The sequence below is a fragment of the Bubalus bubalis genome, chromosome 4, assembly GCF_019923935.1.
Source record: "Bubalus bubalis isolate 160015118507 breed Murrah chromosome 4, NDDB_SH_1, whole genome shotgun sequence".
Taxonomy (NCBI): Eukaryota; Metazoa; Chordata; class Mammalia; order Artiodactyla; family Bovidae; genus Bubalus; species Bubalus bubalis.
In genome coordinates, this window is record NC_059160.1 from 107,794,072 (window position 1) to 107,821,980 (window position 27,909).

General features: G+C 40.5%; 2 long non-coding RNA genes across 3 annotated transcripts in view; one reads left to right on the plus strand and one right to left on the minus strand.

The window, feature by feature from the left end:
* Positions 1 to 1,291: 1,291 nt before the first annotated feature.
* Positions 1,292 to 18,896, plus strand: LOC112584644. Of its 2 annotated transcripts, none has more exons than XR_003108975.2 (4): positions 1,292 to 1,419; positions 16,797 to 16,836; positions 18,176 to 18,214; positions 18,636 to 18,896. It is a non-coding gene; the product is annotated as an uncharacterized LOC112584644 (long non-coding RNA). The 2 variants fall into 2 exon arrangements; XR_003108976.2 differs by having other exon boundaries at positions 18,176 to 18,209.
* LOC123333344 overlaps positions 1,361 to 27,909 on the minus strand; it is a 125,704-nt gene continuing 99,155 nt past the window's right edge. Inside the window, exons 2-3 of the long non-coding RNA XR_006550677.1 lie at positions 2,164 to 2,531; positions 1,361 to 1,498 (exon numbers count right to left, since the gene is read on the minus strand). This is a non-coding gene — a long non-coding RNA (uncharacterized LOC123333344). The remainder of the gene's footprint in view (positions 1,499 to 2,163; positions 2,532 to 27,909) is intronic.

The window sequence follows — 27,909 nt, forward strand, 5'->3', positions numbered from 1 at the left end:
ACCTCCCGCCCTCCCCCTGTTTCGTTCACCTTCGATTTCAGTCTGGGAAGCCGCGGGGATCCAGGGGCGACGCCTGGAAAACAGCCCAAAGAGGTAGCTGGAGTGCGCCCTGGGCGCGGGAGAAATGAGACCGGGAGGTCGCGGTCGCTCGCTCCGCTGCTGCCTGGCGGCGCCTAGCACCAGCGGGATCTCAACCCCGGGCGCTGCGTGTGCCAAGCGATGCCAGGCGTAAGTCCGGTCAGCTGGAGAGACTTCTGGGGACCGGGAGAGGAAGAACAGGTTTGGCTAGTGCTGCAGACTTGGTCGCCACGAACACACACGCGACGCGTCAGACACCCTCACTGTGCAGGAGCCGAAATGGAGTGGGTAGTGGGGGTTGGCGAGTTTGAGGTGGCATCTTAGGAGGGAGATTTCAGCTCCGAGCCGACCTTTGTCCCAAATGTCAATGGAGAGACGGGTGGGGAGGGAAATATTCCCGCAGTTAGCTTAAAAAGAAAGGACCCCAACAGAGGACAAAAAGATTAGCACGCACACAGGCATACCCGCAGCTGCGGCGGCTTTTCGTGGTTTCAAGGGAACTGTCAGGCGAACTGGGAGAGCGAACAGAGAAGAGACGTCTTAACGACCCAGTACGGCGCTATCCTTAAACCTAGAAAGACTGGAAGCTAATGCCCTTTCCTTTCTGCCCGGATGCAGACCGAATGGAAGGCATCCAACATGATGAAATATCGTGTAGAAGAATGGTCTGTGTAGAACGAGGTCTGGGTACTAAAGTTGCAAGACCGAAGAGGACCGTGGGCTGCCTGCCACACCTCTTCTCGACTTGGCCTTTCCGGCTGGATGAGCGGCTCGCTTGGACCACGAAGTACACTGCTGCAGCGCCCCCTGCTGCTTAGCAGCCGCAAAGCATAAAAAACTGACCCGGAGAGGCCGACTTCCCCTCTCCCCCGCCTCTCAAACCTAACCAGCACCTAACCAGCAAGTTCTCCAAAACGGCGTCGAGAAATTGATCACCGCCCTCCCCCGACCCCCATCCCCAGGATGTCTGGCAGTGGCCTAAAAGTCAAGTACCGTGATTTGAGTGTCTACAAAACAAAGCTCTATCTTCTCCTGAGTTCACGAGGAAATCGGTGTAGACACAGATGAAACCACGAATATTCATTATATTGTGCCATGCACGATGGTTCCATTTTTGTGCCCTGGGAAAAACATACATAAATGCATATAAGAGGGAATTGTATCTTTAAAAGTAGGTACTGATCTTTACCTTTTTTTTTTAACCTCATAACCTCTGCCCACTGTCAAAAAGTTTGGCACATCAAAGGTCCTCTCTGTCTCTCCATCGCACTTACCTGTTGATACTGGATCCTAGGACACACTGGAAGAAGATCAAGCTTCTCTAGAATCAGATGCCTGAGTGTGAGTCTCTATTCTAGTGCTTCCCATCTGGGTGATCTTTAGCCAGTCACTTAACCTTTTTGTTCCTCAGTTTTCTCACCTATAAAACAGTGATGATAATAATACCTATCTCTGGGCACATCATTATGAAGATGATAGCAGTCAACATGTGTAAAGCACTTATTACCTACATGAAATAGAAGTAGTAACTATTATTTATTATTATTATTATTATTATTACTCTCTCCAGGGTTCCCTGGTGGCTCAGATGGTAAAAAAAATCTGCCTTCAATGCAGAAGACCTGGGTTCCATCCCTGGGTCAGGAAGATTCTCTGGAGAAGGGAATGGCTAATCACTCCAGTATTCTTGCCTGGAGAACGCCATGGGCTAGAGGAGCCTGGCCGGCTACAGCTCATAGACTTGCAAAGGGTTGGACACCACTGAGTGACTAACACTTTCACTTTCATTCTCTCCAACTTCCTCTTATCCTTTAGGCTGTCAATTAATACATTTACCTCCAAAACACATCTCATCACATCCACACTGCTGCAGTCCTCATCCAAGCTACCCATGTTCCCATCGTGGACTAATGCAGAAGCTTTCCAAGTGGTCTCCTTGCTTCTACTGTAATTTCCACCACTCCTCAGTTATAACTTAAGGTATTAAAGGATTCTTTTGAAACTCTATGAACTCCCTGCTTAGGGGAGAAAAAAAAAATGTTCAGTGACTTCTTGTTATACATAGAATAAAACCCAAATCCTTACCACGACCAGCCAAGCCTCCATCTGGTCCCGTGACTCTCCCCATCTCACTGTGCTCCAGTGCCCCGGCCACACAGACATCCTGTTCTCTGGAATTTACACTTTTCTTTCTCCCACATGGAATGCCTTAAGACCTTCTCCAGTTCCTTCTCAGCATTCAAGTCTTGGTTCAAATGTCATCACCTAGAAAGGCTTTTCCAGCCCACATTTTAGGAAGTAGCCTCTCCACCAGCGATCCCTGTCCCATCTGCCTGCATTAATTTCTTCATTGTAGGTGTCAGTATCTAGAATCACCACCAGAAGAGCAGCTCCAAGAAACCAGGGACCTTATCAGTCTCGTTTCCCCTGTGATGCCCAACACCTATAAATATCTGGACAGTTAAAAGGGAAAAAAAATGACAATAAGTAAACAAGTAAATATGTTCAGCAGAAACTATAACAACTGAAAATACACAAACTTTAATCTTGAGAGAATAGGGCAGGCTGATTTGTTCTCGATGTTAGAGATAGTGAAAAATTAACAAAGGAGAGAGGGAGGAAGTAGGTTAAACCTTCTTTTTTTTTTTTTTAATTTTATTTTATTTTTAAACTTTACATAATTGTATTAGTTTTGCCAAATATCAAAATGAATCCACCACAGGTATACATGTGTGCCCCATCCTGAACCCTCCTCGCTCCTCCCTCCCCATTCCATCCCTCTGGGTCGTCCCAGTGCACCAGCCCCAAGCATCCAGTATCGTGCATCAAACCTGGACTGGCAACTCGTTTCATACATGATATTTTACATGTTTCAATGCCATTCTCCCAAATCTTCCCACCCTCTCCCTCTCTCACAGAGTCCCTAAGACTGTTCTATACATCAGTGTCTCTTTTGCTGTCTCGTACACAGGGTTATTGTTACCATCTTTCTAAATTCCATATATATGCGTTAGTATACTGTATTGGTGTTTTTCTTTCTGGCTCACGTATAAACCTTCTTAAGAATGCATCGACTCTGCAGGAAAGTGGGAGAGGTAGGAAGTCACAGACAGCCCTGTTCAATAATTAAGAGGACTCAGAGGAATGAAAGTATAAGAGCTTTGGGTTCAGCCTGCTAAAAGCTTGTAAGCATTTCCCAGAGCTGTCTCCATTTTCAAGATTCCAACAGTTTTACAGGAACATTTTCTATACTCCTCCCTCACCCCCTCCTTTTCTCCTCTCCCCATCTCCAACTTCTCTGAATTAGAAGCACAGGACACTGTGAGACATGCCATAAAGTGGCACATCTTGCCATCCCTGATGAATGAAAGGCTGGAAATCCAGCTGTGTGTGAGAAATCCAGTTGCTTTTAACAAATTTTCCTTCTATAATTTAACGTGGGTCTCAGTACTCTTCCAGCGCATTAAGCCTTGGTCTCTTTCACCGCTTTCCAAGGGCTCAGAAGCAGCCGATGCCTGCATTTTCAACCTCCCTTAAACAACTTTGGGGAGAAATCAGATTAAAGATGTAAAGATGTCATCACTCTCCTTGGAGATCATTTCAAACCCGAGGACATTCCTTTTTAATTTATTAAGGTGAGATTATAAGATTGCTGCCTGAGTTCTGAAATATATATATATATATATATATTCTATTTAAAGTTACTATTGCTCTTCACAGATGAAGGAAATTAAGCTGGCTGCCTTGAGTTTTCTACCTTAGATACAAGACTGGCCAAAAAAGTGCTAAGCCCTTATTTTCCCCAAGTAGTTTCCACACATCTGCTACCTCACCACTTCCTCAATGAATTATTTTTTATAGTTGCCCCGACCTACCCTGCATTTGTTCTGTATTCCCAGTCCTTTGTTGTATAATTCATACCTCTGCAGTGCCAGTTCCTTGGGGTAAAGATTTCCTTATTTGCCTAAGACATTTTTAGTTTATTGTGCAATACCATCTTCCCTTTGGGTGTTGCATAAATATTAACTAAAAATCCACATCTGGTCTTGTTCGTCATTTCTATTTGTCCTAATACAACTTCTCTTTGAACAATTCATTTGGAAAGTGTGCCAAGGGTGAAATGTGGCACATAAATTCTCCTGCTGCCTAGGATGCCTTTTAAAGCGCCCACAGATTTAGTTATTTATGAACAGAAGATTTGCACCTCGTCCTTGCTCTCTCAATTCTTAAAATTGTACCAGGCCAAAGTAATTACAATTTCCCATATGTTTTGTGAAAAGGTATCCAAGAATCTCCTGCTAAAATCTTAACAGATTGACTAGGAAGCAGAAAGGCACTAGCCCAGCAGGTGAAACTGCCTGTTAAGGGAGGTCAGAACAGGGCTTTCTGCTGAGGGACTCCTAAGCTCTGGGCTTTACTCAGGAAATAACCCTGTGGGAGAAAAACAGCAGAGCGTGGATGAAATGTGGATCAGGGAGCTGAAAGAGGCACCCGGGCTGTTTGGGTAACTAATGACAGTCAATGCATTGGTTACACGTTACCTTTCCACGTATCCCAGCATACCTTAAAATGCTACCCTGTAGATACTACAAATGTAACCATGCTTTATCCCCACTCTTGCCATCTATTAGGAATGTAATTAGGAAGAAGCAGCAAAGGATAGAGATCCTGTCTCCCTCTCTCACCCAGGGCGGTTAAGAACCAGCTGCTACTAAAAGAATGATCGCTTTAAGAATCTCCCAGTCTCCCAGCTTCCAGTTCAGAGACGTGGAGGTGGAGGAGGAGTGTAGAAATAACATGCTAATAACCAGATATGGATTAATTGCAGAGATGTTGAGGCTAATGATAGAATTCAGAAACTCAGTCAAAAAAACCAAGGACGGCCTCTTTCATAGAATCTCTCTGAAAGCAATTACAAGCACTGGTATAAACAGTGATCAAAAATATTCTAACAGCTTGAAAATGGCACAGAATTTTGGGTAACAGAGTTTTGATAAGACTCAGATTCTATATAAGAAAAGAAAAATCAAAAAGTAGAAAGAAGATTAGTTTTGATGTGAGCCTTAGGTAAATTAACCAGTTATTCATGAATATTGCCTTGATGCTTAGCCCAGCCTGGATGGACTCTTTAGAGCCAGAATTATCCGGTAAAACTTTGTAAAAGGTGGTTTAATACCTATGCTCCTCAATGTGGTAGCCATCAGCTACACGTGGCTACTGAGCATATAAAGTACGGCTACTGTGACTAAGCCATTAAACTTTAAGTTTTATTTAATTTTAATTAATTGAAATGTACACAGCAACATTGTCTGGTGGCTACTACGCTGAACAACAGAATGATTTCGCCACTAGTTGCCTACTCCTCCCAGTGGTCAAAGCTTTATTTAGCCTGGCTCCTCTTGCTCCAATATCTTCTACAGCCACGTGTGACCCGCTTTTATGAAACAGCTTCCGGCCCTGAACACTCTTTAGGTATTAGGCATTTTGTGGAGCACAGTCCATGTTGTGATCTCATTTAATCCTCTCAAGAGCCCTGGGAGATAGGTACCTTTACCACCATATTTTACAGATAAGGAAATGAAGGTTGAGAAATTTTCTATAGTCTGACTACCTCTAAGTGATGAATCTGACATTTGAAATATATCTCTTTTAACTCCAAGATCTGTGTGTTAATTCAGTGTAGTCTCCCATTCAAAAGGCCATATCTTCATTAGGATCTATTTCAGGAAAGGGAATTCCTGGCTATAGCCAAGGTGTTTTGATTAAATTCATATTTTTCCTCCTCTACTATCCCTCAGAAGATTCAGGATAAAACACTGTGGAAGTCTTTCTTTATCTATCATTTTTGCTTGATTTTTCTGATATAGACACCTACAAAGATCACACTCTAACATGTGATAGAAACTCCCCATAAAACATACATGTATACCATATATTTTTAAGAATAAACGTATTCAAGCATGCATAGACTTTTTCCTAACATAATCCCACACCATCTATGAGGAATAATTAAGATAAGCATAACCCAGAATTCAACATAATAATGAAAGTATTAAAGAAAATCAAAATTGGAAAACCAACTAAAATATTTATACAAGTGACTTAATATTATTAATGTATTATATTAATATATTAATGTATAATTGCTATATAATGTAATGTTATGTTATATTAATATAATTAATTTCATTAATATTGCATTATTGTATAATATTATATGAAGTCGCTCAGTCGTGTCTGACTCTTTGCAACCCCATGCACTGTAGCCCACCAGGCTCCTCCGTCCATGGGATTTTCCAGGCAAGAGTACTAGAGTGGGTTGCCATTTCCTTCTCCAATAATATTATATATCATATATAATTAATGTTATATAATAATATTAAGTCACTTGTATAAATGCTTTAGTTGGTTTTCCAAATGTTAAAGACACTTTATTATGTTAAAGACACCACTATATATTTGCACGTCATAAAGCCTGTTAAATCCACTTATTATTCCTATTAAAATGATTAGATTCCTATTAAGTAAATGACAAAAATCAATTCATTTAAAACGTTTGCAATAAATTTAATTAACTTGCCCCTTTGAATGAATAAATATCTTAAAATTTATGACTTATTTAATAGTTACAAGTGAATTATACATTTATGGCCTTACATACAGTCTTCCACCATCCTGCACTTTTCTTTCCAATACTTTTTAGTCTTTTATCTTTTTTCTCTTGTTCTTTTCATTCTGTTCTTTCATTTTTGCATGTTTTGCTCCAACAAAAGGCTTGAAATCTCAATGCACAAAAGAACAAAGACCTTCACCCTCACATGTGTGAAGATCTTGCCCTGTGATATACAAACTAATCAGGAAAGAGGTTGTCTGCAATGGTAGATGTGAAGCTAAGGCATTTATTTTCTTGGCAATCAGTTCCAGAGAGTCAGTCCTTGGACTGAAATGGACAAATGATGTCAACACTAAATTCATCAGTTCCAAGCTGAACACCAATGGGAACCTGGATCAGGAGCCTCTCATTCCTCTGTACCTCCTCCCTGAGTTAATCACATGCCAGTGCTGGGCTGGAAGGTTGTGATCCATTACCTTGGATAATTTTGGCCATGTGTCTCCCCTGATTTATACTGCAAAGTGACACAGGCAACTACTGAATCTGCTTCCTCTCAGGAGAGATGGGTTTTCATTTTCTAGAATTTTACATAAATGGAAATAACACCATGCACTTTTTCAGGGGCGAGAGTTGCCTTCTTTCACTGAGCATAATTATCTTGAAATTCTTCCATGTTTTGTGCATATTAATAGTTCATTTCTTTTCATCTCTTTCTCTGAGTAATATTCTATTTGTATGGCTATATTACCATGTGTTTTTCCATTGATCTGTTGATGAACAGAATTTGAATTGTTTCCAGTTTACAAACAAAGCTGCAATCAACACTTATGAGAAGGCTCTATTTGAACATAAACTTTCATACATCTTGTTTAAATACCTAGGAGTGGGATGTCTGAGTCATTTGGTAGTGTTTAATATTTTAAGAAACTGCCAGACTTATTCCAAGGCAGTTATAACATTTAACATTCCCATAAGCAGCTTATGAGAGTTCCAGTTATTCCACATCCTTGCCACACTTGAGGATCAGTCTTAATTTTAGACATCTAACTAAGTGTATAGTAGTATCTCATTATACTTTTAATTTCCATTTCCCTAATACTAATGATGTTGAACATGTTTTCATATGCTTATCTTCAACCCATACATCTTTGGTGCTATATCTGTTCAAGTCATTTCTCCCTCTTCCCCTCATCTCCCTTCCCCCCTTCCTTCTCTTCCTCCCTCTCTTCTTATTTTCCTTCTTCTACATTGTTGTTAGCTGCTTGAGCAACACCAGTTTATTAGCTCACAGTTTTGTAGTCCTAAGTCCAGTATGGCTCAACTGCATTCTCAGTTCAAGATCTCATATGATGGGAATTTAGGGGTTTAGGTGTTTCCCTGGTGGCTCAATGGTAAAGAATCCTCTTGCTAATGCAAAAGATGGAGATTCGATCCCTGGGTCAGAAAGATCCCCTGGAGAAGGAAATGGCAACCCACTCCAGTGTTCTTGCCTGGAAAATCCCATGGACAGAGGGGCCTGGTGGGCTACAGTCCATGTGGTCACAGAGTTGGACACCACTCAGCAGCTAAGCAACAAAGGGGTTTAGAGAGCTGGGCTCTCATCTGGAGGCTGTAGAGGAGAATTCAACTTCCAAATTCATTCAGTTGTTGGCAGAATTCAGTTCTTTGCAGTTGTAGAACTGAGGTTTCCATTTCTTTGCCTCTTAAGTTTTGTTTCTTTGTTTGTTTTTGCTGTACCATGTGGCATGTGGTATCTTAGTTCCCCAACCAGGGATCAAATCTGTGCACCCTGCAGTGAAAGTGTGGATACCTAACCACTGGACAACCAGGAAATTCCCTGCCTCTTAGCTTCTGGAGGCTGTCCCTTTCCTTCTCACAAGGACCCCTTTCTTTGCAAACCAGTAGCTGTGTTTGAAGGCTTCCCTGGTGGCTCAGCAGCAAAGAATCTGCCTGCAATGCAGGGGAGATGGGTTGGATTCCTGGATCAGGATGATCCCCTGGAGAAGATGGCAATCCACTCCAGTATCCTTGCCTGGGAAATCCCATGGACAAAGAAGTCAGGTGGGCTACAACAACAAATGTTTTGGGGTGTTCCCCCCCCCCTTTAAAACAATTGCATTGCTGTTTTCTTATTGGATTTTGAGAGTTCTTTATTTAAAACAAAAGTCCTGCATAAGATAAGTAATTTGCAAACATTTCTCTCAGCTTGTGGCTTGTCAGTGTCTTTCAAAGAGCAGAAATTCTTAATTTTGATTAAATTCATCTTTTACATCTCATTTTTGGTGTTTGACCCAAGAAATGTTTGCCGATTTTAAGGTCACAAAGATTTTCTCCTGTTTTTCTCTGTAAGTATTATCGTTCAGGGTTTTAGAATTAGGTCAAAGATTCGTTTTGACTTAATTTTTATATATGGGATGAGGTATGACTCAAAGTTTGCTTTTGTTGGGGTTGGTTGGTTGGTTTGTTGTGTGTTTGTTTGCTTTTGGTCCTTGGATGTTCAATTGTTCCTGCACAGTTTGTTAAAAAGTCTGTTTCCCCACTGAATTGCCTTTGTATCTTCGTTAATTGTTACATGCTGTTCAGTCACTAAGCAGTGGCCGACTCTTCTGTGACCCCATGGACTGTAGCCCACCAGGCTCCTTTGTCCATGGGATTTCCCAGGCAAGAATACTGGAGTGGGTTGCCATTTCCTTCACCAGGGGATCTTCCCGACCCAGGGATTGAACCCCTGTCTTCTGCATTACAGGCAGATTCTCTACCACAGAACCACCTGGGAAGCCCTAATTGAGGTATGGGTAGGTCTTTTTCTGGGTATATATTCTGTCCATTGATCCTTTTGTCTATTTTTATGCCAGTATCAAATTGTCTTGATTACTGAAGCTTTATAAGTCTTGAAATTGGGTAGTATAAAACAAATCTGTTCTTTTTTTTTTTTTTTAATCATTCCCTACTTCTGTGTAATTTAATAGTTTAAGCTATATTTCTCTTTGCTGTTTATTATAAGCCCTTATAATCTGGCTCTTATTTGCTTCTTCTTATGTATTAAGTACATTTATATGTAAGTATGTGACTAGGTACATGTGGCATTTAGATATTTAAGTGTAATTGTATCTGTTTCCTGAGTGTGTTTCTCTGTATGAGAAGCAGAGTGAACATTTAGAACCTACAATAATAGTAGTAGAACGGGCAGTCACTATTAAGACATGTAGGTATCACTCCTTCTAACCAATATCCTTAAAATATTTGTTCAACGGGTATTTTTCTTTATGTTCAAAATGACAAACCTATTATATGCTTGGAAGATGACACAATACTATAACCTAGGTGGGATTATCACTCACATCTATACTGTAATTGGATTGCACTAATCACCAACATTCGGCCCTGGTGGCTGAATGGTAAGAGGTGGCCTGCAAAGCAGAAAACACAGGAGATGCAGGTTTGGTCCCTGGATCAGGAAGATCCCCTGGAGAAGAAAATGGCAACCCACTCCAGTATTCTTGCATAGGAAATCCCATGGACACCATGGGCAGAGGAGCCTGGCGGGCTGCTGTCCGTGGCGTCTCAAAAGAGTCCAGCACAACTAAACAACAACAAAACATTTTAATGGATGTGGTTACAAGGTTTTTTGTTGTTTTGGTTTTTTTTTTTTTTTCTTTTTAGCATTTAAATGCCCTGCCTCCTCTCATGTATTCATGGCAGCAAAACATTTCCCAATTTCCTGTGGTTCCTGTTCTAGCGTCAGTTTTTCTTTTTTGAGGCTTCAGAACAAGCATCTAAACTTTAGTTGTAAATCATTGGTTCTCAGCAAATAGCATAGATCATGTTCTATAGTCCGTTTTATCCTTCAGCTGACGGGAACTACAGACTTAAGTCTCAGGGTTATTGCACCAGGCCCCCTACTTGCAGGAGCAGGCTACAAAACTACCCAGTGGAGACGGGCTGATTCTGGCCCAACGGGATTTCTGAGTTACAATTCAATGGAGTAATCATCTTTTTAGCCTGCCAGTTATGAAAGGAGTCAAACATGCACTATATTTCCAGTTTGTTTCAGTTGTAATTTTGTATCCCTAATGGATCAGAGTACTGGGCAACTGCCTGGCTGACCCATCTTCTAACCTGGCTCTGGGTATGGGTGTCAATTCCATTGCCGACAATACACTACAAAAAGCCAAACACGGTGGCTGCCTACAGGTACACGTCTACCTTGTATGAATACTTTGTTTTCCCTTAACCCTCCTCCCCATCCCCTTTACTGTCTCTCTTACCTACTGCCAAATTAAACTGGGTTTCTGATGTAGGGACAGAGGGGGACAAAAAGGTGTTTATTTTGTTGTGTCTGTGCTTAGTCACAACCATCTCTTTGCGACCGTATGGACCTTAGACCACCAGGCTCCTCTGTCCATGGAATTATCCAAGCAAGAATATGAGAGGGCGTTACCATTTCCTCCTCCAGGGTGTCTTCCCAACTCAGGGATCAAACCTAGGTCTCCTGTGTCTCCTGCACTGCAGGCGGGTTCTTTACCTGCTGAGCCATTCTACCAGCACTATGCCAGCTATTTTAAATATGCTGCTGCTGCTGCTAAGTCGCTTCAGTCGTGTCTGACTCTGTGCGATCCCATAGACGGCAGCCCACCAGGCCCTGCCGTCCCTGGGATTCTCCAGGCAAGAACACCAGAGTGGGTTGCCATTTCCTCCTCCAATGCATGAAAGTGAAAAGTGAAAGTGAAGTCACTCAGTCGTGTCTGACTCTTAGCGACCCCATGGACCCCAGCCTACCAGGCTCCTCCATCCATGGGATTTTCCAGGCAAGAGTACTGGAGTGGGGTGCCATTGCCTTCTCCATTAAATATGCTATGTATCTGAATTCCCTGTCTCACCAGATGGGCATTGTTAGTGTCTTTTCACAATTCACAAAACTGAGTGTCAATGATATGAAGTAACTTGCACTAGATGGTACAACTAGTAAATGATGACCCGGAATTCTATGCTACATCTGTCTTGTTTCAAAAGCTTTTTTTGTATTTTAAATCATATACAATGTCTAGCTTATTCACAATATTGGGAACTATCTTCAGTATGAAGTTATTATCATCATCTTTTGATGTGTGTAAGACGAATCATCAGGCTGTACACCTTAAACTTACACAGTGCCATGAGTCATTTGTATCTCAAATAACCTAGAAGAAAACACTTTTTTTTTGGCCATACCACTTGACTTATAGGATCTTACTTTACCCAGGGCCTTGGCAGATAAAGCACCAAGTCCTAACCAATGGACTTCCAGGGAATTCCCAAATATTTTTTAAAGAAGAAGCTAAGATTCAGGCAGAGAAGGGATTAATTCCCACTCTTGGAAGTTTTATACTTCAATTTAGTATTGAGAGCCAAGCGAGGGAGCTGCCAATCTACACAGACATAAAGAAATATTTTTAAAAAACTATTTTATAGATAGAGAAAAATTAGTCTTTTACCTTGAGGCCAGATATAGAGATTACAGAATACTATGTATTCACAAAAATCTACTAATTACATTTCCTATCTTTCATCTGATTAAAATTGCCTCTAAAAATTATTTTTTATAACAGAAACATCAGATAACAAAGAAGTAAAAATTGGCTATCCATCCTTGGAAAGCATTCAGACGTTCTGGAAACAATTATTTGGTAAAAGCGACTCAAAACAACAACAAAAATTCCTTAAGAATATGTATAGATACTTTTGGAAAATTCTAGAACTGTATAATATTAAGTCAAGGATCATTCATTAAAACTGATGTTGGGAATGGTTGCCAGGGGCTGGTGGAGGGGCGGGGCAGAGTTCCTGTTCAGTGGTATAGAGTTTCAGTCAAGTTGAAAATATCCTAAAGATCTGCCATCCTACAATTTGCATATAGTCAACAATACTGTACTATACACTTAAGGATTATCAAGATGGTAAATTTTATGTTATGTGTTCTTTACCACAGGTAAAAAAGAAAGAGATGCTGCTAAATCAACTTTAAGTGATAATAAATGAATACTTGCAGAGTACCTCTTTTAAGACCATTTCAAGTTGTCAGACACATTTGGAATTAAGAAGTACTATTTATTTGCATCATTTTTTTAAAGTTACCCTACTAAATATATTTTTAAAATATACATTACAGCATATCTCTGTAATACCAACTCATTTTAATAAGCTGACTGTTGGCAGAATTATTTCAGCAAAATAGACCATGTATTTAAAGGAAGATTAATTTGTTTGCTATTTTTCTAATGCATTTAGCAGAAAATAATATAAAACAAGTTAAAATCAAAGTATTTGTCTGAATATCCATAAAATAAACTTCTACCAAAGTGGTCTTCAGTTCAGTTCAGTTCAGTTCAGTCACTCAGTCATGTACAACTCTTTGCGACCCCATGAATCGCAGCACACCAGGCCTCCCTGTCCATCACCAACTCCTGGAGTTCACCCAGACTCATGTGCATCAAGTCGGTGATGCCATCCAGCCATCTCATCCTCTGCTGTCCCCTTCTCCTCCTGCTCCCAATCCCTCCCAGCATCAGGGTCTCTTCCAATGAGTCAACTCTTCCCATGAGGTGGCTAAAATATTGGAGTTTCAGGTTCAGCATCAGTTCTTCCAATGAACACCCAGGACTGGTCTCCTTTAGGGTGGACTGTTTGGATCTCCTTGCAGTCCAGGGGACTCTCAAGAGTCTTCTCCAACACCACAGTTCAAAAACATCAATTCTTTGGCGCTCAGATTTCTTTATAGTCCAACGCTCATATCCACGCATGACCACTGGAAAAACCATAGCCTTGACTAGACGGACCTTTGTTGGCAAAGTAATGTCCCTGCTTTTAAATACGCTATCTAGGTTGGTCATTACTTTCCTTCCAAGGAGTAAGCGTCTTTTAATTTCATGGCTGCAATCACCATCTGCAGTGATTTTGGAGCCCAAAAAATAAAGTCTGTCACTGTTTCCACTGTTTCCCCATTTATTTCCCATGAAGTGATGGGACCAGATGCCATGATCTTAGTTTTCTGAATGTTGAGTCTAAAGTGATCTTAGAAGAGGTCATTTCCTATCTCAGATCAGTCACTGGACTTAAAATATAATTTAAGATAGAAACTTTTTAGGAAAAACCTCAACAAAAATGGTTTCCATTTCCTATGATTCACTAATTGCCACTTATTAGTAAAGTGTACAGCCCCCAAATATAAGTGACTACTTGGTTCCTTAATTATGCTTCTCCTGGGTCATATAAAAACAAAAAAGCCTTTGCAATGTAAAGTCAGTGAGAACAGGAAAATACTTCACTATCCTCACCAGTCCCTTGAAATCCAAGTTCCTAATCCAAAGCCCTTTTCTTTGAAATCTCATGCAACAGCAGTATTACTGACCGCATTGAAACTCATCTTTAGAATGTAAAGTAATTTAGAATTACTTTTCAGAACTTGAAAACATAACTTGTCTTTCAAGATCATGTGTTCAGAAACTTGCATTTTCATGGTCAGAGCTGATCCACGGATTAGCTTAGTTTCATAACAGAGATATGTTTTTATGAAAGTGAAAGTGTTAGTTGCTGTCGTGTCCGACTCTTTCTGACCCTGTGAACTTTGGGATTCTCCAGGCAAGAATACTGGAGTCAGTAGCCATTTCCTTCTCCAGGGGATCTTCCCAACCCAGGGGTCAAACCCACATCTCCTGCAGTGCAGGCAGATTCTTTACCATCTGAGCCACCAGGGAAGGCTTGATGCCAAAAACTCAGTACACAATTTCAAGTCATTCAGCATTGTTGCAGAAACTATCCATGTTAAGGTAACTGCTGAGCCATGAGGACCCAGATTGATGCATAGGGAATAGCAGTTTCAAGAGTCTTAAGAGGTATAATAAGAATTTTATAATTAATTTTATAATATACATCCATTTAAAATAAATTAATGAAAACTTTCATAATGTTTTAATACAAAATTTACCCTAAAGATCAGGTCAAAATGTAATCATAGTTAAATTAAACTTCACCAATGTATTGGGCCTATACATTAAAACCATAATAAATAATTTCCCCAACAATCCCATGTTGTTGTTGTTGTTTAGTCACTAAGCCATGTCCAACTTTTTTGTGACCCCATGGACCATAGCCTGCCAGGCACCTCGGTCTATGGAATTCTCCAGGCAAGAACACTGGAGTGGGTTGCCATTTCCTCCTCCTGGGGATCTTCTGGACCCAGGGATCGAACCCACATCCCCTGCATTTGCAGGCTGATTCTGTACCACTGAGCCACCTGAGAAGCCCAACAATCCCATATATGCATTTAAAAATATATATATACCAAGCCATGGCACTATTTTTAAATTGCTCAGTTCATGTCTTCTTAGCGCCACTCAACAATAATCACAAATGCCCCTTTCATTTGAGTTCAAACCTCAACCAAAGCCTGAAATGATTCTCACCATGGCAGAAAATACATCTGCACCCTTCGCAAGAGGAGAGGACCTGGGGTCCATGTGCTTCCTGTTTTCCCCCACAGTTTGCTTACTGAACGAATAGTTTCCCCTTAGCCCAGTTGTGTTGGTTAAATCTATGTATATATCCAGACATCTGTTTTGGTTTTCTCTCATCACTTCAAACTCCATCTGGATGTAGAGCTTTTCCCTGCACCCAAGCCCACTTGGCCCGGGCCCTGACATTCTGCCTAACTTTGACAGGCTTATCCATGGAGGCTGAGCTCTGTTACCTGGACTCTCTCGCTACTCAAGGAGGTTCTGCTATATATCATTTAAAACCACAGCTCCATCCATCTCTTGACTTCTAGTCTAGGCTGATGCCTATGGACTCCTTTGGCTGTATTTCCATTCTGCAAACTGAGTCTCCTTGGATAGCCATACCTGCTGGAATCCAGCCCAAATTCATCAAACATCTTTGGACTCTACAGTTGGACAAGAGAGTCCCTTCATGAAGTCACCCAACAGCTGGAGAGTTTTTTGTTTCACAGTAACAGTTTTTTCACCACCTTCAATCTTGTTGTGCTGATTAGGTCCCAGTGCAAATCTCTTCTTTATATATTTCCATTTACCGTTCTGTCCATTCTCACAAATTTAGTGTGATACTTTCAATTCTGGCCCATGGCAGCTGAAGAATGCTGTGGAATAGTAAACAACTCATTTCTTTTACATTTATATTTGAAGACTAGCAAAAATATGTGATACTAACTCTTTACACTGGCAAACACAGGAACCTTGAATAGTGAGATTATTAATTGATTTTTATAAAATTATTTAATGGGATTTATTTAAATTGCTTTGATTAAAGTATTTATACTTACTAATTATAAATTGTAGTTTTCTGTATGATATTTTAGAAGAAATATCATTTACTTTGAAAACAAAATAATTTGTTTATATTTTTTACATACATTCATAGGTTTGATGAAAATACATGTTGTACACTTTGGATATAATTGTATATTTAGTTCCTTAGATCATTACTGTTATCAGAAAATAAACTAGGTAAAAATCTTGATTTTACAACATAATGAGTTTGCTGAGTTGAAACATGAATGCAAGAAAATAATTTTATAGAAAAAATATAATAATATATATACTACAGTTATTTTATGATTTATCAAGATATCACTAGCCTATCAACCAAATGCCCAACATGAGCAAAAGTAATTAAATTCATTCAGCTTTGGTATTTTGCCAAATGTCAGTCATATGAAAAATCATAACTTTACACATTTTCAGATTTTGTTATAGAAGTATATTTGTCACAGTAGAAAAACTATTTGGTTTACAAGGTAGATGGTAACGTTTATACTCCATTTATACTCTTGCCTTGGGCTCTGCAAATGTTAGGGGCAGGCATAAGTTCCATTTCATATCAGAATAAAAACTGAAAAATAATATGTACTTAAAATAGAGTAACAGAACTTTGCCCCTAATTTCTCTTAGCTTCAGTTATTTGTCTGTTTTTGTTGGTGGAGGTGAAAGTGGGGTTCTACTTTCTAGAGAAGTGTTTATGTGAACCTCTGATTACCAATGTTAAAGGATATTTTGAGCTGCTTTCTAAAGAATGTCACAAAAATACTCATTTGCTTTGCTTGATTCTTCTACAGAATACAGTGTTTCACGTAAGAAGACGATCTTGCTTCCCAGGTAGGTCTCCCGTACTGGAATCAAAGCCACACTGTGACTTGTCAGGACGCACTGCAGGTGGAGGGTTACGTGTGTGTCATAATCTGCATATCCTCATTCCTTGGCAGCTTTGTTGTCCAGTAGAGGGAAAACTTAAGGAACAGCTGAAATCTGTTTCTTATCATCGTATTTTCCAGAGAATGGAGCTAGTCCTCTTGTCATCTGTTGGCTCAGTATCTGTCTCTGCCATTCGTTCTGTATGATTTCCCTTGAGGTAAAAATGTTGAAAGACAGCTTCATTCCTTCTGTGCTCCAGCCCTTTGCATAACACCTGCTCTGAAAATGCTCATCTCTCCAGTATGGTTATAAGTCATCCAATTGTCAAGTGATCTGGTTTCAAATTTTAATTTATAAAATAAAAGTATTTTATTTAATCTCTTCAACATACTATAACCCAACTATTTTATCTGTTCTGTTATTTCTCTTTCCCAGTGTATCCTGTAAACATCTGGTTTTATAAACTATGAAAATGGCTGCATGCAAAACATACATTTTCAGAAGATGGTGTTCATATATCATGCAGGGCACTTTGAACAGTCCTAAGCCATGGCCAGTCACTATGAGAAGAGACTGGAAGAAGTCCTAGGAGAGAAGGACTTCAGTTGAGTTGATGGTGGCTTTGTGCAATGACGTATCCCTTTCTCTAAAGACAAATGTTACCTGCAATATTCTGGCCACATGCCCAGTTGGTCATTTGGGATGCTGTCTCTCCAAATCTGCAGCTTCAGTTACATCCACTGTCTTAATGCACTTCCTGTCAGGAACAGTTGTGTAGATGTGCCAGTTAAATAGCTGTTATATCTGATATGTGAGAAGCTGTGATCAGGAGAGCAAAGAAATTCTCCTATATGATGCCAGTGCAGAAGTCAGAGATGTGCCAAATAAACAAACATATATAAGAAAGTTGTTTTGAAGTATTCCCAATTGCTCATTTATTTAAATATATTTCTTCATGCTACCACAGCTTGTGTATTGATTTTTAGAAGACATCCTGCTTATACTTATTTTGAGCTTTCTAGGTTTCTCAGAAATTTTAATCAGAATAGTCAGACTGACTGCTCTTGGTGATTACACTATCGACTGATTGCTTTTGTCAGCTGTGTTGGGTAAATAAAAATAGCACCACAAAAGCCGTACATTAAACATTTTTTGTTAGCATGATGTTTTACTTAATACATGGTTCCTGACTTTAGCAATACCCCAAATTTTGTTTTCAAATAGGTATTTTGATCACAAAATAATCTTTAGGGGTTTTTTTCTGTAAATAATAAATTTATTTGTCTATTTTTTCCATTTCCAGACAGAGAAAAAATAAGAACCATGCTTGGACCACAGTTAAGTATGCATATTGTTAGACCTTTTCCTCCACTTTTCCATTGAGCATAAAGATTTTTAAAAATTCAAGCAGCCAGGAAAGATTCAAGTAAATTGGAAGAAATCACAGAAATTTGCTTCTCTTATCGTGTTAAAGGCAACTTCCCCAAATTTTGCTGGCACCCAGTGGTTGCATAGTAATTGCTTGCTGGACTGAATTATTAAACCCTTTCCCTGCATTTACCCGTACAAGAGGCAGTTTAAAATAAAATACCAACTTAAGCATTGATTTTTTTCTAAAAAATCTTGGCTTCTATTATAAAGTCCAACTTAATAGCATATGTTAAATTATTATCTCTAACAAAGTGATGAGTACCAACAGTGGAGAGAAATATGCTACAGTTACTTATTTATACACAGTCTTCCTATTTTTGTATTTTTTTCAGTTACTAAAATGGAACCATAAACCAGAGGGCAATGCATTCCTTTTCTCTACCACCAGATGCACATAAAAGAACTATGGCTTACAGGGAGGATGCTTGTTATTTTGTGTGGAATCATCAAGAAACAGATGGAGGGTGATTACATGGCCGATGTCCTGCTGACTGTTTTAAAGCGAATAAACATTAACTTGTATTCTTTGAGTTTGGATTAGTAAACAGTGATCATATAGAATGAGGAAAATGCAATTTCAGATGATCACAGATAATAAAAAAAAAAAATAGTGGGAGTTTTGAGCCATTGAGGTCCGCTACACAAATCCTCCTAGCTCAATAGGTAAAAAATCTGCCTGCAAAGCAAGAGATTTGGGTTTGATAATTAGGTCAGGAAGATCCCCTGGAGAAGGAAATGGCAACCCACTCCAGTGTTCTTGCCTGGAGAATCCCATGGACAGAGGAGCCTGGCAGGCTACAGTCTATAGGGGTTTCAAGATTTGGACATAACTTAGCAGCTAAACCACTGCCACCGCACAAATCCTGGACCACTGTTTAACGTATAGTGAAATATCTGGACTGGATAAAGCACAAGCTGGAATCAAGATTGCTGGAAGAAATATATAACCTCAGATATGCAGTGATACCACCCTTATGGCAGAAAGGGAAGAACTAAAGAGCCTCTTGATGAAAGTGAAAGAGGAGGGTGAAAAAGTTGGCTTAAAGCTCAACATTCAGAAAACAAAGACCATGGCATCTGGTCCCATCACTTCATGGGAAATAGATGGGGAAACAATGGAAACAGTGGCAGACTTTATTTTGGGGGGGGCTCCAAAATCACTGCAGATGATGATTGCAGCCATGAAATTAAGACACTTACTCCTTGGAATAAAAGTTATGACCAGCCTAGACAGCATATTAAAAATCAGAGACATTACTTTGCCAACAAAGGTCTGTCTAGTCAAAGCTATGGTTTTTCCAGTGGTCATGTGAGAGTTGGACTATAAAAAAAGCTGAGCACTGAAGAATTGATGCTTTTGAATTGTGGTGTTGGAGAAGACTCTTGCGAGTCCCTTGGACTGAAAGGAGATCCAACCAGTCAATCCTAAAGGAAATCAGTCCTGATTATTCATTGGAAGGACTGATGTTGAAGCTGAAACTCCAATACTTTGGCCACCTGATGTGAAGAACTGACTCATTGGAAAAGACCCTGATGCTGGGAAAGATTGAAGGCAGGAGAAGAAGGGGATGACAGAGGATGAGATGGTTGGATGGCATCGCCGACTCAATGGGCATGAGTTTGAGTAAACTCCAGGAATTGGTGATGGACAGGGAGGCCTGGCATGCTGCAGTCCACGGGGTTGCAAAGAGTCAGACACGACTGAGCGACTGAACTGAACTGAGCTTCACTGAAGTATCTGTAGGAGATAGCCCAGAGTTCTTGTGCAAAGTGGAATTCATTACATAATTCAGCCCATTATGTGCTTAGGGAAGTTTTGAGTATATTCTTTTACATGATGCTAGGGGTATAAAGATGAGCTTGGTGTAGCATAGTTCCTATCATCAAGGAACGAAAAAATGAGGTGGCTGTCATTGCCCCTCTGGTAGTACGCCATTGATGCCACTGCTTAAGCCAAGCTTCTAAGAACGTAGGCACTTGGTCAATAGATGTCCAGTAGGTGACTATTATGCAGAAGCTATGGTAGCCCCCCCTCCTCGGGATGGTTAAAAAAGATTAATGGGAGTTCATGACTTCTACCCATTAGCATTTAAGCCCTCAAGTCCTTTTGCTCTTCAGTCATATTTGGGCATTCTCTCTCTCTCTCAGGTGCAGACTTTGTTTTTCTTCCAATGGTCAGTCACATTTGGCATAAACCTCTCTTTCCTCCTCCCTTCCCCTCTAATGCTGATTTGGTGGTTGAAACTCTTAGTCCCCCAAATAAGGCGTGCAAGGACCATCACCTTCTTTAATTCCTTTGAATAAAAAAGAAACCCAACTGGAGCCCTCCTGTGCAGGGTTGTTTGAGATTACAACACAGCCATTTGTGGACAACTGCTTTCTTTTCCTGGGCAATCTGAGGAGTCCCATGGCTCATGTGTTTGACTGAAATGGAAGGAGAACCCTTCATGTTCAACCCTCATGGTTATTGCAGGTAATTCTCACTGTCTAAGCCCAGGGGAGGCCTTGAAGGTCACTAGCCTTTCTGCCACGTTTAGGGCCTAAGAATTTCATTGATGTCCAAATCTCAGAGCCAAATGTTCAAACTTCCAGAATCTACAATGCCTTTTTTAAGATTCTGTTGCTTCCTTCAGGCACTGCTAGGGAGTGGGTTGAAAATGGCTGAGAATCCCCACTAATCCCATAAGACTTTAATCTTAGCAAATTTATTTTAATTTACCAGTTTAGACAGGAAGTGGGTGTCATCTTCAGATACTTTTGCTTTAGCCCCACAAACTCCTCTTAAGACAAGGGAGCCCAAAGTTCCTGAATAACTTCTTAGGTAGAAGGGATGGGAAATTATAAAGAACAAAATAAAATCTCTCATAATCATTATGTTTCTCTCTGAGGACTTAACCTGTCTGCTTCTTCGGTTTTCTTTTTCTTTCTTTTAATGCAACGATTGAATGCTTGCTAGGGGCCAACCTCACAGAAATTCTTAGGGATCAATATCACTAATCCCATCTGAGAGTTGAAGAAACTAGAGGGCAGAAAAGATGAATAAAATAGCAGAGCTGATATTTGACATTGCATCTGTTTACCAATTTCAACAGAAGTGTATTTAAATGGAAAGAAATGTCTAATATGAGACTAGAACTCCTGCAAAACAGCCCAAATTCCTGCAAAGTGGGTGATCTTGACAAAGTTGTTTAACCTCCCAGATCCGCAGTGTGCTTATCCAGAAACTGAGGTACCTGCTCACAGAGTTTATTTGGTTATTAAATGAGAGCATATATGATCTACTACTTTGTAAAGTCCTTTGTAAAGTTGGAGGCACTGTACAAATGTAAGACACTAAGCTCTTTCTATAACATTATGGCTCTACAAATTACACTTTCAGATTACACACACACACACATATTCAGATATATATGAAGCATGCAGGCCTGTATACATACATATATATATATATATATATGAATCATTTTTCTATACACCAGAAACTAATACAACATTGTAAGTCAACTATACTTCAGTAAAAAAAGGAAAAAAAATCACGATCATGTTCAGTGATCCCCAACTACTAAAGATGCAAGAAACAGTCTACAAGCAGAGCTGAACATCAATTAAGAAATAAACAGAAACCAAGTGACGAGCCATCTGTGAAGAATCTATGCACATTAAATTCAAATTTAAAAATCTAAGCATTCTGACGGAGCAAGTTATAGACTACAAATGAGAGCAGGATGACAGTATGTGTTATGACTACAGACAAAAAGAAACACCAACAAAAAATTAAGGCCCCAAATTGAAGATACAAACTAGAAAACCTGTAATGTTTTCCATTTTTATCATGTCTAGCATGTACCAGGAACAGGTACACGTGAAGGTAAGTGTTAGATGATCAGTGATGTGATTATTCCTTTTGTATTCAGTCTCATTGAGAAATGACAGACAGGTGTCAGAGAGAAACAATACCTTTTTACTAGTAATAACAGTTGTTCATTTGGTATTGAGCATTTACTAAGTGCTTTACAGGGATTAATTAATTGCCTAATAATGCTCTGATTATTCTATCCCCATTTCACAGAAAAGGAAATGGAAAGACAGAGAGGGAGAGAGACAAAGGAAGAAAGAGGGACATATAGTATTAAGTAGCAGACCAATATTTGAGCCCCAAAACTCTGGCTTCAGGAGAGGGCACTTAACAAGTGTATTGTGAAGTTGGATTGAAGAACCTAACTTAGCCCTGAATCCAGAAGAGCCCTCCTCATATAGCAGCCCAGATATATATCTCTGCACACACAACTTTGTGAATTTGGGCTTCCAGAACACCCTAGGGAGTTATCACCTGCCTCCAGCCCCCCAAGCACAGAGAGGCCGAAAAGCCCCACACTTGAGAGACTAGTGGATTTTTATCTAAGTCTCTGAGGTGTGCCAATCTGAACCAAGGCTTCTAAGATGGGGTTTTGTCCCTCCTCACCATCTTTCCCTTTCTTCAAGTAACTGCAAGGCTAGAAAACAGCAGAGCCACAGATCAAAGTATTCTCAGTCTCTGAATCACGTGTTGGAAATGTATCCGTCCCCCTCCCCCAACCCTCAGGGCTTCCCTCATAGCTCAGTGGGTAAAGAATCTGCCTGCAATGCAGGAGACTCCGGATCGATTCCTGGGTTGGGAAGATCCGCTGGAGAACGGATAGGCTACCCACTCCAGTATTCTTGGGCTTCCCTTGTGGCTCAGCTGGTAAAGAATCCGCCCGCAATGTGGGAAACCTGGGTTTGATCCCTGAGTTAGGAAGATCCCCTGGAGAAGGGAAAGGCTACCCACTTCAGTGTTCTGGCCGGGAGAATTCCATGGACTGTATAGTCCACGGGGTCACAAAGAGTCAGACACGACTGAGCGACTTTCACTCACTCACTTACCCCACCTCCCGCAGCCAGAAATATCTTCCTCTGATGGTTAAAAGAAATAAACCTTTGTTGTAAATGAGCCACAACACACATTAGGGGTCTATTTGTTATTGCAGCTAACCTGCCTGCCAATGCAGGAGACGCAAGAGACCTGGGTTCGATCCCTGGGTTGAGAAGATCCCCTGGAGACGGGAATGGCAACCCACTCCTGTACTCTTGCCTGGAAAATTCCATGGACAGAGGAGCTTGGCGGGCTACAGTCCCTGGGGTTGCAAAGAGTCTGACAGGACTGAGCACACACATTTACCCTAACCAAAATAGAGGAGCACAGAGAGAAAGGCCGTGTTTACATCAAACTGTAACATATTATCCCTGCCCAGCAGAGCAACACAGATTGATTAATGGATCCCAGACACTCTTCACTCCACCAATTATATAAATTACTCCTTTTCCTGTGGGGACAAGCTAATGAGAAAGGTGAAAGGAAGAGCAGAAAGCTTTACACCAATATCTCTCAGAAGGAGAAGTTTCTACGTTGAGGCAGAAATGTGAGGAGAGTGAGAAAACTGGGAGAACATTGTTTTCCCCATTCTGTAGATATTATTATCCTTCTTTGAGATGAGAAAATTGAGGTACAAAGAGGTTAAGTAACTTGTGTACATTTCCTTATACTTCTTTTATTTGTAAGACATAATTTGATTATATGACAGCAAAACAAAAGGTCTAAAAGCAATATATGCCAAATGTGAACACAATTATGGAGATGTGAACATACATTCATGCGCTAAAGACCAAAATTAGGGAAGAGATTTTTTAAACAAAATGTCTTTGATAAGAAAAGCTTAAACCAAAATACGATAGATTTGCCTATTATACTTCCCTACTGTAAATATTAATCTGTTAAATATTTAACAATGTACTGTTCTCCTCTCAAAAAGAACATCCAGAGAACACACTAAGGAATCAAGGCTGTGTCCTCGGTTTTGAAGAAGAAAATCGTGTATCAGTGCAATGCAGTTTTCCAAAAAATTCAGAATCTCTACTTTAAACCGGGTCTTTGCATGTGTGTGTGCATGCTAAGTCGATTCAGTCATGTCCAGCTCTTTGCAACCCCATGGACTATAGCCCACCAGGCTCTTCTGTCCATTCTCCAGGCAAGAATACTGAAGTGGGTTGCCATGCCCTCCTCCAGGGGATCTTCCTGAACCAGGAATCAAATACTTTATGTTGATTCCTTCAACTTCACATAATACTCATCCCCGATCATTTCCATCTTCCTCAAATTCTGGGCCTCTAAAGAATCTCACTTTCAGTTCCGCAGACACTGAAAGTTGGGATGTGAAAATAATTCTGTTTCATGGGAGCTGAAAGTGGGGTCTTTAAGACAGAGAGCTGTGTTGGACGCTTCCTCTGAAAGTGACCAAGGCTCTGAGACTCTCCTATGAGTTCTGAGAGAATGACACGGCATCTGAAATGCACAAGTATAAGATAGCATCAGAGCACGAACTTACTAGTCTAAAATACAAAATAGGAGACTTCCCTGGTGGTCCAGTGGTTGGGAATCCACCTTCCAATGCAGGGCATGCGGATTCCATCCCTGGTCAGAGAACTAAGATCCCACATGCCGCAGGGTGACTAAGCCTTCACACCACAACTACTGAGCCCGTGTGCCGCAGTGAGAAAGAAGCCCGCAAGCCACAGGACAGATCTCATGTGCCCCAACTAAGACCCGAAGCAGCCAAAAATAAATAAGTAAATATTTTAAAAAATACGCAATATAACTGCCTCATTCACACGATCTGCACATTCTCCCTTTGTGTGGACCCTACGTTAGAATCTACATCATTCTCAGGAACAACATGTGAAGGGCTGGCACGGGAATGAGACCACTTGATCTCCCCAGGATGAAGGCCTTCTCTCTCTCGAGTCAGCTTGAATCTGTAGGTTGCTTGGAAGGCAGGAACCAGAGATTGGGGCTTGGAATAAATGTTGAACTTGAGTCTCCAGCTTCCCTCCTTGGCCCTCTTCTCATTCTATATCTGTTCCCCAGGCTATCTCACCCACACACGTAACTTATATCATGTAATAGAGGCAGATGACTCAAACGTGTATCTCCCAGCCTTAACCTCTTCTCTGAGTTCCAATCCATCCATCAGTCTTGACATTTCCACTTGAAAGTCTCAAGGGCATCTCAAAATAAGCACATCCCTGAAACCAGCTCATGAAGTTCCCATTCAAGACCGCCTCTCCTGGTGTGCTATCTCAGTAGGATGGCACTAAATTTACCTGGCTGCATAGGAAGAATAGCAGGAGTCATCCTTGATAAGATCCTCTCCCTTACCACCTTCATAGTTGATTCTTTCCTGAGTCTTGTTGATTCTAGCCTTTAAAAAAGTCTCACCAATATTTATACTTCAATCCATCACAATCAACAAAATTACCTTTCAATTACCCTCAACTCTCACCTGGGCAATTACAATAGCCTATCTGATCTCCAGGCTTCCATTTTCCAATTTACCCTTCATATTATAATTATAATGGTTCATCAATATTTAAAACATTTATCATTATCCCATGCCTCCTCCAGCAATCATTTCCCACTGCTCTTGGAATAAATAATACAAATTTTCTAAATGCCATTTGAGGTTCTGCCTGGCCTCAGTGCATCTCTCCAACTTCATCTTCCTTCACACTCCGCAACACCCCCAAAACCACAGCTCCGAACACCCTGGTGTTTCAGGGTCTTGTATTTGTTGTAGCTCCCTGAGCCCCAGCAGCAGGGCACTTGCTATTCCTCCTCTCAAGCACCCGCATACACCCATCCCTTCTTCACAGAGTTACTGCTGCATATTTTTTTCAGATCTTGATTCAGTTAGGACATCCTCAAAACTGCTCCCTGGCCTCACTGACTCGAACAAATTTCCCTGGTCTAGGCTCTCCAAGGCCCATGTTCCTCCTTCATAGCGTTCATCATCATTGCCATTTTATATCTGTAAGATCTGAAGGAAAGAATTGTGTCTGTCTGTTTTTACTCATGACTTTGTATCCCAATGTTTTGCACAAATTTTGCCCATAAAAGGTATTCAATATTATTTTGGCAAACGAGTAAATAAAAAATGGTCAGTGGAAATAGAACTACTGTATGACCCAACAATTCCACTCCTGGATATATATTTATAAAAAAAAAATTATTCAAAACACTAATTCAAAAAGACACATGCACCCCAGTGCTCACAGCAACACTATTTACAATAGTCAAGATATGGAAGTAACCTAAATGTCCATCAACAGATGAATGGATAAAGGTGTGGTATATATAGGACATACATTCATAGTAGTATATGGAATACCACTTAGCCATAAAAATGAATGAAATTTTCCCATTTACAGACACAAAGATAGATCTGGAGGGTACTATGGTACATGAAATGTCAGACAGAGAAAGACAAATACTGTATGATATCACATATGTAGAATCTCTAAACAACAAACTAGTGAATAAAACAAAAAGAAGCAGACTCACAGATACAGAGAACAAACTAATAGTTGCCAATGGGGAGGGGGGCAGAGGGGAGGAAGGAGGGACAATATTGGGATAGGAAGGAAAAAAGTTATTATGAGAATATATGAAATCATGTATGTGAAACTTTTGAAAGCTGTTAAGCACTACTCACACTCAGTTCTCAACACATGTTCAGTTCAGTTCAGTCATTCAGTCGTGTCCGACTCTTTGCGATCCCATGAATCGCAGCACGCCAGGCCTCCCTGTCCGTCACCAACTCCCGGAGTTCACTCAGACTCATGTCCATCGAGTCAGTGATGCCATCCAGCCATCTCATCCTCTGTTGTCCCCTTCTCCTCCTGCCCCCAATTCCTCCCAGCATCAGAATCTTTTCCAATGAGTCAACTCTTCACATGAGGTGGCCAAAGTACCGGAGTTTCAGCTTTAGCATCATTCCTTTCAAAGAAATCCCAGGGCTGATCTCCTTCAGAATGGACTGGTTGGATCTCCTTGCAATCCAAGGGACTCTCAAGAGTCTTCTCCAACACCACAGTTCAAAAGCATCAATTCTTCAGCACTCAGCCTTCTTCACAGTCCAACTCTCACATCCATACATGACCACAGGAAAAACCATAGCCTTGACTAGACGGACCTTTGTTGGCAAAGTAATGTCTCTGCTTTTGAATATGCTATCTAGGTTGGTCATAACTTTCCTTCCAAGGAGTAAGCATCTTTTAATTTCATGGCTGCAATCACCATCTGCAGTGATTTTGGAGCCCCCCAAAATAAAGTCTGACACTATTTCCACTGTCTCCCCATCTACTTTCCATGAAGTGATGGGACCAGATGCCATGATCTTTGTTTTCTGAATGTTGAGCTTTAAGCTAACTTTTTCACTCTCTACTTTCACTTCCATCAAGAGGCTTTTGAGTTCCTCTTCACATTCTGCCATAAGGGTGGTGTCATCTGCATATCTGAGGTTATTGGTATGTCTCCTGGCAACCTTGATTCCAGCTTGTGTTTCTTCCAGCCCAGGGTTTCTCATGATGTACTCTGCATAAATAAGCAGGGTGACAATATACAGCCTTGACATACTCCTTTTCCTATTTCAAACCAGTCTGTTGTTCCATATCCAGTTCTAACTGTTGCTTCCTGACCTGCATACAGATTTCTCAAGAGGCAGGTCAGGTGATCTGGTATTCCCATCTCTTGAA